At 38.0% G+C, this 12,783-nt stretch overlaps 1 protein-coding gene across 1 annotated transcript in view; it reads right to left on the bottom strand.

The window, feature by feature from the left end:
* Window positions 1-2,391, bottom strand: part of LOC149228004 (uncharacterized) — an 84,469-nt gene extending 82,078 nt beyond the window's left edge. Inside the window, exon 1 of the mRNA XM_089378032.1 lies at window positions 2,144-2,391. The gene's annotated coding sequence lies outside the window, so the exon portion shown is untranslated. The remainder of the gene's footprint in view (window positions 1-2,143) is intronic.
* Between the last annotated feature and the right edge of the window lie 10,392 nt (window positions 2,392-12,783).

Raw genomic sequence — 12,783 nt, 5'->3', positions numbered from 1 at the left:
TAACTGTTTTCTGAATAGAATTAAGTTTGGTAACAAATAATGCATTCCATGGGTAATGCTGCAATGCCAAGATAAGCATAAGAGTAGATGAACTTTTTAGTAAGACTTGAAAAATATGGAATATCATATTGTATGTACACGAAAACTATGGATTGGTGAAAGCAAGTTAGCAATAATTCCCTTGGAAAGAATTCACAAGTAGACACGCAGTAAATTAAACTCCAATAGATTCTCTCCTATACTCAATGGATTTGAATAACAATACGAAGACATAGCTCAGAAAATCAGCAACTGCTATGTCCTTGATATTCTATATTTTGATGGACCTTGATACTCTCCTCACTTCTTCACTTTCTTAAATCCCCCCTTACCCGAACAAATATGAATCAGAATTCTAAGCTACATCCATGCCCATGTAAGGGAAGCTAAAAATAAACTGAAAATAGGCAGCATGCTATAATAGCTTGTAAGGGGACACCCATGGCTTGCTGGTAAAAGCACTCATCTCTCAAGGCAGAGGTGCAAAGATCAAATCACATTCCCCACCTGACCATGTTAAATGTTAAAGTTGAGTTTGAAGCTCACCACCGATCAGACAAAAGCTATTAATTATCATATAAAAACTTATGAAAAGGTATAAACAAAAATACAAACTTCAAACCCCCACCACCCACCTTCCGAGCAGCAAAGGTGTGCATTTGTGATCCTGGGGTGAAGTGTTTATGCAGACCTTCAACCCCCACCACCCACCCTACTGGCAGCGAAGGTGTACCCTACTGGCAGCGAAGGTGTGCATTTGTGATCCTGGGGTACACAACTTCAACCCCCCACCACCCACCTTCCTAGCAGCGAAGGTGTGCATTTGTGATCCTGGGGTGAAAGTGTTTATACAGACCTTCAACCCCCCACCACTCACCCTACTGGCAGCGAAGGTGTGCATTTGTGATCCTGGGGTGAAACTATGCATGTGTGTGCATTTGTGATCCTGGGGGTAAAACTATGGGGTGAAACTATGCATGTGTGTGCATTTGTGATCCTGGGGTGAAACTATGCATGTGTGAGGTTCAAAGCTCCCCACAGGCATTTGTGATCCTGGGGTGAAATTGTTTATACAGACCTTCAACCCGCACCAACCACCCTCCTGACAGCGAAAGTGTTTATACAGACCTTCAACCCCCACCACCCACCCTACTGACAGCGAAAGTGTTTATACAGACCTTCAACCCCCACGACCCACCCTACTGGCAGCTAAGATGTGCATTTGTGATCCTGGGGTGAAACTATGCATGTGTGAGGTTCAAAGCTCCCTACAGATCAAACAAAGACATTGAGAGCCATGTAACCCAATTGAGGAAGACATGTTATACCTTTCTCACATTTGAAGCATACAGTGTAGAATCAGGTTCGTTCCACAGGTGGTGGTGTTTTGAATTCAGCTATCATATTATGTTACACTATCAAACGACAACTAAATTTATGTAAACATAAAACAAACTTCACATTTCATCATAGTGGACAAATCAATGTAAGATTTCAAGAGGAAACAATTGCAAACTATTGTCTTTCTTGCCTTCCCGCCAGTTATTATTATTGCTCAATTAAGAACTAATTCGCATCAACTAAGGTGCGAAACGGGTCAGGAAGAGACCTAAAGAAGCTTGGGAACAACGGGTGTGTACTTTTTACACTTCTGGGGCAGTGCAGTGGAATCGGGGAAAAAAAAAAATTGGAATGTGATGCTTTCAGAGACATCAGAGACATCAGAGACAGATACAGCAGTATGTTAACATCGGTTCCTTGGCATTGTCTTTGCATTGTCTTCGAGGGGACGGTTACAAGGTTGAGTCACCTCATCATTAATTTGACCCATTAATTTGAGTAATAAAAAGATTGAATTGCAAAAAACTTGAGTAATAAAAAGATTGAATTGCAAAAGATGAAAAGCAAGGAAGCTAATAGTCCCATAGACTATTACTTTAAAATTTCATTCATTCCTTCCTTCCTAATTCTTGGAAAGCAAATAGAAAGTGTTCCCCCTCCCACCAAAAAAACTCACGAAAATTCAATGAATGAAGTACTGGGATGACTGAGAATTACTCAACAAAAACAGAAGATGGAAGAGAGAGAACTTTCCGGTACTTACTCCACACAAATATCTACTTGCCACGGGCTCTGCCGCGTTAGGAAATGCTGTGTACTGTTTGCTCCATCCGGGATGAAAATAAAGCTTTGAGAAATTTAACATGGGCTGCCCTCAACCGTAACGTTGGTTCTTTATGTTGCACTGTTTCTCCAGTTCCATAAGACTCACGGCAATTAAGACGAGAGGATGATGTTATGGCCCATAAGGATGGTCGGGACCAAACAGATATTTGGATGTAGTAATATATTATATTACATGACAAGATCCTCAAGGTCGAGGACTCGAACTACGTTTTCCACCATTCATTAAAGTGGTAAAACACGTTATAGATGAATAAATGAGTGGTAAACCAATTCTTCGTTGTTATTGGAAATGCATGTTTTCTTATCACAATTATGTACGGTACATACTGATAAATTATATGTTAATCAAAAGCATCGTTAAGTCTTACTCTAAGACCAATAGATGGTTTTACTCCATATAAAAACAATAATAAAAACAATATCCTTTCTTGTAATTTAAAGGTTATTTCTAAAACACATAAAATTTGCACTATCTTCAAAATAATGTTGGACAGATCAATTCAGAAGGAGAAAACTGGTCCCCAAAGTCTCGACAGTCATGAGTTAACAAATATAATTCAAGGTGCACTTAAGAAGTGCAAAAGAGTAAAAAATAAGAAATCAGAATCAAATTGTTTTCCTCTGAATGCTTGGTTCGATGAGGAATTCAAAAATGGCAAGGAGAACCTTGAAAAAAGCAAGCGAGGAGAAGCTGAATGTAAAGTTATATAAGCAGATTTTTAAAAAGAAAAAAGAGAGTTCATGCAAACAAGGCAAGAAGAGTTAATATATCTATGCAAGAATAACCCAAATTTTTTTGGCAGGTACTTCAACCAAGGAAGAAGCAAATTGAAAATAATATTACAGCCAATCAGTGGTTTGACTATGCAAGACAACTCTATGAAAAAGAATTAGAGGTTGAGCCTCCTACGAGGATCAACACAACTATAAAGCTTTTCACATTACAGGAGGTGGAGACAGGGATTAAAAAGTTGAAAACAGGGAAGGCAAAGAACTTGGTTGAACTTCAAGCAAAATATCTAAAGTGGGGAATGAACATTCTGGAACCACACATCATGGAAATATTCAAAAACATCATTTGCAAGGATTCCCAAGAGGTTGGACAACTAGTTTAGCAATACCCCTTTTTAAAGGTGGAGACATTAATAATCCTTCCAACTATAGAACAATCATGATCAATCCTTTGTTTACAAAGCTTTTCAGTAGCATTGTAGAAAATAGAATCATTAAGTGGGCAGAAGTAAAATAAAAGAGGGTTACATAGTTCACGAATGATGTGGCACATGATGGCTCATGACATGACATGGCATGACACTGATGAAGTGGAGTGCATGATGACCTGGCAATGTAAGTCACTTTTTGTTGTTTCTTTTTTTTGTCTTCTTGAAAAGATGGTGAATGTTCTTCTTCTTCCTCCTCCTTATGACTTAAAGATAAGGAGTCTTCAATGTGGTCTTGATCTTCCATCTTTTGTTATAATCCAGTGTTCTTTGTCTTCTTGCTTGATGATCATCTTATCTCCTCAGCTCCTTAGGTGACTTCTAGCATGGTATCCTTCTCCATCTCTTTCATCATCATCCTGTCCTAACATAATAGAATACCTACAACTACAATTCGCCCATGACAAGAAGACATCAGTCCGATAAACCCCTAGCGTAAGATGCTTCATGAAATCACTTGTTAGTGCTGGAACTCGTGACTAGTTGAGTGACTGACTTAGGGATTGTGCAATTCCATAGGCCAAGGTTCGGGACTGAGGCTTGAGACTGTGCAATGTGCAATTCAGGATGGTCAGGGTCAAAGGATTTGATAATTGAGGGACTCAAGGACTCAGGTTGGAGGCTTGAGCCTTGAGGCTGTGTAGTGCATAGTTTTGAAGGCCTGGGCTAAGTGACTGGCACAATTGATGGATTCAAGGAGACAGATTGAGGGCTTGAGCACTGGGTTTTCTCCTTGCGCAATGCTGGAAGGACAGGGAGGCAAGGTGATTGTGCAACTGCATAGTTCAGGAGCTTGAGGCTAAGGCTTGAGGAATGAGACTGCACAATGCACAGTTCAGACCTTGCTAGAGGGAAATATTGCACAGTTTTGGAGCTTAGGCGTTGGGCTTGAGCACTGAGATTGCGCAGTGCGTAGTTCTAGGAGGCAGAAACTATGCATTGCGCAGTTTTAAGAGACAAGGTTGTTGCTTGAGGGTTGAGACTGCACAATCCACAATTCAGGCTAGCTAAAGGAGGTTGAGCGGTTCGGTCAGAGAGTTTTCCCAATTTGACTAAGTATCGAATCAATGAGAGGAAGATAGGCAAAATCATGACTCTAAACATGAAAACACACTTATATCACTTGACGACGCAACATTGAACACTCATAACACATGAACAACATTTGTTCCTTAATGCAACAACTTTGCGATGACCTACACCAAGTGCGACACCAAAGATACACTTTGCAACGACCATGATGACACTTGTGCAATAATGCTTGAAACTTTGGAAATGAGTGTGATACATGTTTACATGGTAATACCAACTCATTTACACAAATGTTACCCCTTGAAACCACCAAAACTAGCTTTTGTGCATTGTGTGACACTCCACATGCTAAAAGATGACATTTACTATATGAAGAGAAAAGTGTGAATGACACTTGCAATACACGAATGACAGTGAAAGTGACACATGCCAGAGCGAAGATAACATGAAAACGACACTAAATAAAGTTAAAGCAATCGAAAGCAACAGTCGAAAGCATGAAAATGACACTTGCGAAAGCAAAGGTGCGCAAAAGTGACGGTTTGAAAAACTCACCAAATTAGTGTAGAAATTCCTTGCAGATTCAAACTGCTTATGTAATTTTCTAAAAAAAATACTCGAATATACTCTACTAATCAGCAAAAACAATTAAACGTTCAAGAAATCACAACATAAACATGATACAATATTCAATCACATATGCTCAGATATTTATCTAAGGGGAAAGCAACTGCTCAAAACCCCTTCCTATCTATATTGCATTATTCATAAAATAGAGAATAAATACAATGCTTGTTCAAGCATGAGCAACCTTTGCACTAGTATAATCTATCTCACTCTTCCTAAACAAGCTCTGGTCAATACTTAACCAACTTCAAGTATGCCCAAGTCCCTATTTTTTTGCCTTGTTCCTCAAGGAATTAGCCCCCTATTAATTAGGGAAATTCCTAGTTAGAATTACGCAATCCCTGTAGGCCCCTTCTCTGACTGCATGCAGCACTTGTACAACTTTGATAATTATACAACTGATAGTACACTTCCCTTGAACTTCAATCTCAACTGGGTAACTCGAATTCCATGCATGCATGAGTTAATTAAGGCTGATTAATCGGTTAACTAGTTGAACACTGAAGTTGCACCCCACTGCTAGACCTCCTACTAGTTCCTCCAATAGCTAGAACTATTTTAACTGACCTTAACTCAATTTAACTGAATTAAATTGTTACAACTTAAATTAACTCAACCTAGGCTCCCAAAAATTAGGAATCACTATACACAACTCAAGTTAAGCCCTCAACTCAAATTAACTAAGCTAATTGAGTAATAACCACTCAGTTAACACATTCAAGTTGTCTTGTGATGTGGAATTTCGATTTTTCTCCTAATTTAATTCAAGGGAAAATTAAATTAGGAACTTTTTGTTGCATTTTCAACAAATAGAAGTACAAATGTAGCCAAAAATGAGGGACTGTCATTGGCAGTGCGCACTGACTATCGACATGGGTTGAACATTGCACAAGCACTGCCTTGATGGACTATGTTTTTTCAAGCTTGCGTAAAAGAATGCGCTCATGAACTTGTTGCGAACTGAGCATGTGTGAGCAAGTGACTTTAACCGATCAAGAAGTGACCATGAAACCACTGATCGCAAGATCCACAGTAGGCTCCAAAATTCAAGTGTAGGTAAAATTTTGGAGGGTGCTTGTCACAACGATAACACTTGGCGACACACCGATGGAACTCCATCTTCTCTGCCTTGGTCAATTATTTCGTGCACGGTCTATGGTCTATTGATTCATGGAGTATTAATTCATTGTCTAGATTATCGTGGCTTCCCCACTTACCCCATGCATAAACATAGTCCCCTTCATTCCTTTACTCAGTTAAACATAAACACAAGATCATCGATCACACAATGTTTCAAATCAAGAAAGGGTAATGAAGTTTGCAAGCTTTAGATTTTTAGAGTATAGTTTTTCATCTTTGGTGTTGCTCCACTACCAATAGGCCTGGACAATACCCCGACAGAGTCACTTCAAGGACACAAACATTGCTCCACTACCAACAGACCTGGAAAGTACCCCAACAGAGTTGCTTGCTTCACCTCTCTGTGCAGGAATCTTTTCTCTTCTTTTTCTTCTCTCTCTGCATAAACACTTATTTATTTCATGGGAGGAAGAGGGATCCCGAATTATTGAGAGAGGAAGAGGTTGTCCCTTCGGAGAAGCATATATAAGACCTCTGATATTGGTTTTCTCATTTATATGTTCCCCTTGTCCTTCTCTACTTGATTTGATCAACCTAAAAACACCGAAACATAAAGACTAGAGTGTAGGCATGAGGTTTCCAAAATAGACATGGAGATCATGGTTTGACACAAGGCTCTCCTTACGGAACGAACATATTTTTAGTCAGAATATCATAAACCAAAAGGTCTAACAAAGACAAGGAAAAAGGACAGAGAGTTAGCCAAATGTTGCAGTGTCACAAAGTCCTTTTCTATTTTGCCACATTATCTTTCGAGCCCAAATAGGACACCCTTCATGCAAATTCTCATTAATCAAAACACAACAAGGAAACAAAACTAGGAGGACAAAAACAAAAGGAGGCTAACCAAAAAGAGGATGCAAGACAAAAGTTAGAAAACACAAGAGAAACTACAGAAAACGAGTGCAGGATGAATGTGCAAAGGAAACTAACATGCAACTAAACCTACTCCTAACCCAAGCAACTAGAAGGTCGGGGTCAAGTATAATGAAATTTCCAATGAAGCCACCGTAATTGTTCTTGACCTGCAATCACAAAGATACGATCAATTAAAACTGAAATAAAGATGTGTGCAACAGAACATATAAGAGATTGAATAATTTGCACAACAAATTGAAGATCTTGCCTATCAGTAGAAATATATGTCATAGCCACTACCTCTAACCAGCTTGTGTTCTTAACTTTTCGGTGAAAACCATAATTACACAAACCTCATAAACTTCTTGTGAACATATCTTCATCTGCACTGCACTTCTTAGTAAGCACAAGGAAAGATCGAAACTTGTTATTTGCGACGAAACTTTCCAAGTAGGATTACTCCAACCATTCAATGATCAGATTGTAAAATTCGAAACAATCCTCTTGAAAACCTTGAAATCCTTGAAGAGGTGAATTTTCAATTAAAGGCACAATATCAAGATGAGAATCTTGTGAGGGGAAATGAATCTGATCATATTCAGAGGGCTTGTCAAAATAGCGAGGACCTGACATAACCATTAGCGAAGGCTAAATGCATCAACTGCTTGACAAGTACCCGAATAGTGAGATGTTAAACCATAAGGATCAAAGAATGTAGGACAATTGTCATCAGATTTGCTAATGGGAAAATGGTAAATTGAATGACAGTCATCATGATCAGATGGGTTGATTAAAGCATAAGATTCCTAGTTAGTAGTTAGCAGAGATAAATCAATTTGAACAGCTCCACGAATGCTCTGAACAATAGAACTAACTTCCTCACGTGTCGAATGTGACAAACCATTTTCTTGTAATTGGTGACAAACTGTACAAGCATCGTAATCATCAAAAGAATTTAAAAGGAATGTCAACACAACAAACACATGAGACCAGTCAAGACATAGTGAACGAAGAAGAATTTGATTTGCACAACAACTCATGCATTCACTAGCACTCAAGAGGATTTCAAGTGCGATGAAGAAACATATTAACCATATAACATTCACAAGAAAAACCAGGAGTTGACTATTCTCAAATGAATTTGATAGACATGATTGCTTTGGCCAAAGATGATTTTTGAAATGATTAACTTCACAGTTCCATGATTCTATGAGAGATACACATTCCAAACTCGAGTTTGATACAAGATATTTTCATGAAGATGAATCAACTAAAGAAGATTCATGAATCCGATCAAAAATAAAATCTTGAAAGCTTGAAAGACTACATTCGCAATACCAAACATCTTTCAAGAAGGAATTTACATCCAGTGAAACCATGCAAAGAGAAAGATTTCGCGAGAGAAACCAGATCTGACTTAGTTCGGGCACCTTACCAAAGTTGTGAGATCCTGACATAACCATCAACAAAAGTTGAAGTGCCTCAACTCCTTAACAAGTATCGAAACTTTCAAGGATTGTTAAATCGAATTTTGAAGATTGAACTGTATCGTGCATGGTGTGAGGATAACTACTACTATTGATTTCAATAAGACCACTACTAACCGGATGGCAGCCATCTTTGTCACTGATTTGATTAGATTTTACAACTTCAACAACCAGATTACTCAAGTCGAAAGATTCTTCTGATCGCAAATTCAAAGATGAATGAATCAGGGAAATTTCTTGAGCAAGCTTATTTGAAGAATTGTCTTTATGCAAAACAAGAGATGATGAGGGATGGAAAGGATACTCGATGATTTGATTATTTTCTCTTTCATCATGGATACCCTCACCACCTTGTGCCAATTGGGAAGTTAAATCATCGGATGAAGAACTTGAAGAGCATGGAGTGTAGCCATCCGCAAGTAGATGCATCGCAAACAGTGGGGCACAAGGGATAGTGAGATGAAGAGGAGGTTTCGGTAAGAACATCTCCTTTGACCAGATCAGATTCCAAATCTAAATCTTCCAACTTAAAATCTTCTTAAGGAATCAGAAGATCAGTTGGTGCACTTGGGCATCCATCATCATATATATTGACAGATTCATCCTCATCAAAATGATTGCTGCCCAAGAGTTGAGATTGATTATGCAAACTGATCGCATTTGATTGACTACCAAGATTACCAAATTCAATATCAGCCAAGAATGAGGAAACATCATCTTCAAACAGAATATTTTGAAAAAGAGGAGAAAGCTTGAAAGAATCTTCACCTTCCTGGTCCTCTACGTGTGTAATGTGACTACCTTAAACCTAATCACAATTTGGACCTAAAACTTGAAAATCAAGAGAGTGTGAAAAATTAGTTGATGTAGCAGATTGATCAAGTAGATCACAATACAAAGAGTCATGGCACATAGATGATAGAGGATAGTAGAAATCCAAATCATATTCAAGACTAGAGCTATGAGTGTTAATACCATCTTGAGTAATGGAAAATTTGGGTTTCACCATAGACTTCGTGAGCCATTCCAAGATTTCCTCTATTAAATTTGAATCATGAAAAGTAGAAGGAGGATGAGAAGATGGATTAGGAATTTAATGTGCAAATTTCCCAATTTTATGATCATCGCACGGAGGCACCCTCATCGAAACTAGAAAATGAGGAGGACAAGGAACAAAAGGAGTAGTAAATTCCTCCTCTGAAATTAGAGGTGTCTCATGATTTACAAGAGTAGAAACATCAGGGAGTTTAAGTTCATCGTTCAAAGAGATATGAATCAAAAGTTGAAAATTTTGTTTCCAGAAATACCAATCTGTATCTTCTTCAAAAAATTCACAACAAAGGTTAAGGAATCGATCAAAGAAATCCTCAACTGGTTCATTAGGCTTCATGCTTAACTGATTAATTCTTTTAAGAACATCTTAGTAATCATACCTATTGAAGGCTTGATAAAGCTCCTGGAGTAAATGATGAAAAGAATGGATGGAATCAGATGGTAAGGTATGACACCATTGATTAACATGACCTTCAAGGGTGAGGAATAAAGTCACACATGCAAAATCTTCATCATCAATTTCATAATATTCACAAAATTTAAGAAAATCAGAAATGTGCTCGGTTATGGACGTTCCATCCTCACCATCAAACTTCAATTGGGACAAGTGATAAAAAGGTTCATCGAGGATTGAAAATTTATTAGGGGATAGGTTAGAAAAACAACCCGAGAGTATGATTTTAGGATAAGCCATTTAAGATAAGAGATTCAAAATAGACTCAATAGGCATAGCTTGTCATATGACCCTCCTTCTAGTGTCATTTGTTGACATTGTTGGAAATCCATCAACGAAGGGGGTCTCCTCGATGTGAAGTCCCAATTAGACCTCACATCATTTGGAAGAGGAGCCACATCTGAAGTATCGACCTGGCTGCCATATATTCTTATAGATTTGCCTTGGATTTAGCTTTCATTAAAAGAGAGAGAAGTGTGTATGTGCCTTTGCGAAAAGCAAGTGTGCCTGGTGAATGTTCGGTTGCAGGTGTATCAAGGTTCTTCTACTATAGAGGGAGGAAAGGTGAGCCTCTAAGAGAGAGGTAATAGTACCACCCTAGTAGAGGTGCACACAAGTGAAGAAGAGAATCTCCTAACATCAAGCATAATAGTCCACATAGATGTGATGATTGTTACAACCATTACAACACATTTTCAATTAGATGAGTACTAAAATAACCCAAATAGTTCAACTACTTTAGTATAGGTTAAAGCAAACATGAATCATAAACGTTTACAGAACAACCTTACAAATATTCACAATCCATGCATGAAAACATGTTGGCCATCAGACTTCAAGTATTAAGTAAAAGTCCCAAGATACATGAATACAACGAGCATCACTAGCTCTAATATTGAAGCGTTGGAACCACGACTTGCTCCCCAAAAGTAATGACTCTATCTCTCTAATGCCTTATGGGAGAAGCCAATGTGAAAATTCTTTTGCATGAACAATGAAGGTGTATATATAACAAATGGGGTGATCCTTCGCCTCCCTTATGTCTCTTGGAATACCCTCGTGACTGTTTGACTTCTCATGACTTTTCAACTTCCTACATGGCTCTTCACATACATAGATGACTCTTGAACTTTGAGTTTACATTACATTTTCCAATATAGAATTACATAATCCACGAATGATATGGCACATGATGCCTCATGACATGACACTGATGACATGGCAATGTCAAGTCACTTTTTGTTGTTGTTTTCTTTGTGTCTTCTTGAAAATGTGGTGTATGTTCTTCTTCTTCTTCCTCCTTATTAATTGAAAATAAGGAGTCTTCAATGTGGTCTTGATCTTCCATATTTTGTTATAATCTAGTGTTCCTTCATCTTCTTTCCTGATGATAATCTTATCTCATCAACTTAGGTGTCTTCTAGCATGGTCTCCTTCTCCATCTCCTTCATCATCATATTGTCATGACATAATAGAATACCTGCGACTGCAATCCACCCATGGAAATATGACATTAGTCTGATAAACCCATAGCCTAAGATGCTTCATGAAATCACTTGTTAGGGTTGGAACTCGTGACTGGTTGAGTGTTTGACTTAGGGATTGCGCATTTCGAGAGGACACGGTTCGGGATTGAGGCTTGAGACTGTGCAATGTGCAGTTCATGATGGCCAGGGTCAAAGGATTGCACAGTTGAGGGACTCAAGGACTCAGGCTGGAGGCTTTATCCTTGAGACTGATGATCCTCAATATTGTAAGAAGGATGTTGCAAATCCCAAGGCTACCAACTTAAATTATCAACCTGGGGTTCGTATAAACTTAAGGGGTGTCGAATTATATGTGCAACATGCAATGTGTCCTTATTTCGTTGATATGATGTAATGAAGTGAATATCATGAAATCAAACACTAGCCTAATTGCATAATGTAAAAGCTACATTGAAAAGGAAACCTAGTCTATGGAATGGAAATAATAGTGTTTGAAATAGAAACCCTAGCTTAAGAACAAAGAAAGTAAACTAATATAAAATGCATGAAGGAAATAGAATGTAATCAATCACTGCATTATATATAGGCTAGATCCATTGACAAAGTTCATTAGATACTTCATGTGGCAATCAAGGAAATCATTATTGCGTTATCCAATTCATAAATATGTCCATTAACCCAAATTATTGAGATGTGTTACAAGGGTTAAAAGGCAAGTGCTATGTCGTATTTGGTCTTCCTCAATCATGGATTTAGAGCCTAGGGATCATTATTCAAGCCTAAGAGACAAAAACCAAGCTTTTGGAGCAGATCTGGTCAAGTTTACGCGTGTTACAGGGGTGCTACATGAGGTGCTATAGGAGGCCCTATTTTGCTACAATAGTGAGATAACTTGTTGAATTCCCAAGTAAATTAGATGCAAATGAGATGGGAATTTTTTTATTATTAAATAAGACATCCTAGGAATTCGTTCCAAGTGGAATCACTCCAAAATACCCATGTTAACATGTTCTAAAAAATAGCAGAAAATTACTAACTCTAAAATTCAAAAATTCAAGAACTAGTGAACTAGTTAAGCTACCAAATGTCTAGCCTAATCAAGTGAAAATTCTATGGGGTAAATTTTGTTATCAAATTCAATGCTTTTATGATCCAATACAAGTGGAATCAAATCAAATGAATCCCATTAACACGTTCTA

The sequence above is a fragment of the Pinus tabuliformis genome, chromosome J, assembly GCF_031772625.1.
Source record: "Pinus tabuliformis cultivar Carrire ecotype Pingquan chromosome J, CPIR1, whole genome shotgun sequence".
Classification (NCBI taxonomy): Eukaryota; Viridiplantae; Streptophyta; class Pinopsida; order Pinales; family Pinaceae; genus Pinus; species Pinus tabuliformis.
Note: the sequence above shows the minus strand (reverse complement) of the source record. Positions and strands in the feature narration are given on the sequence as shown.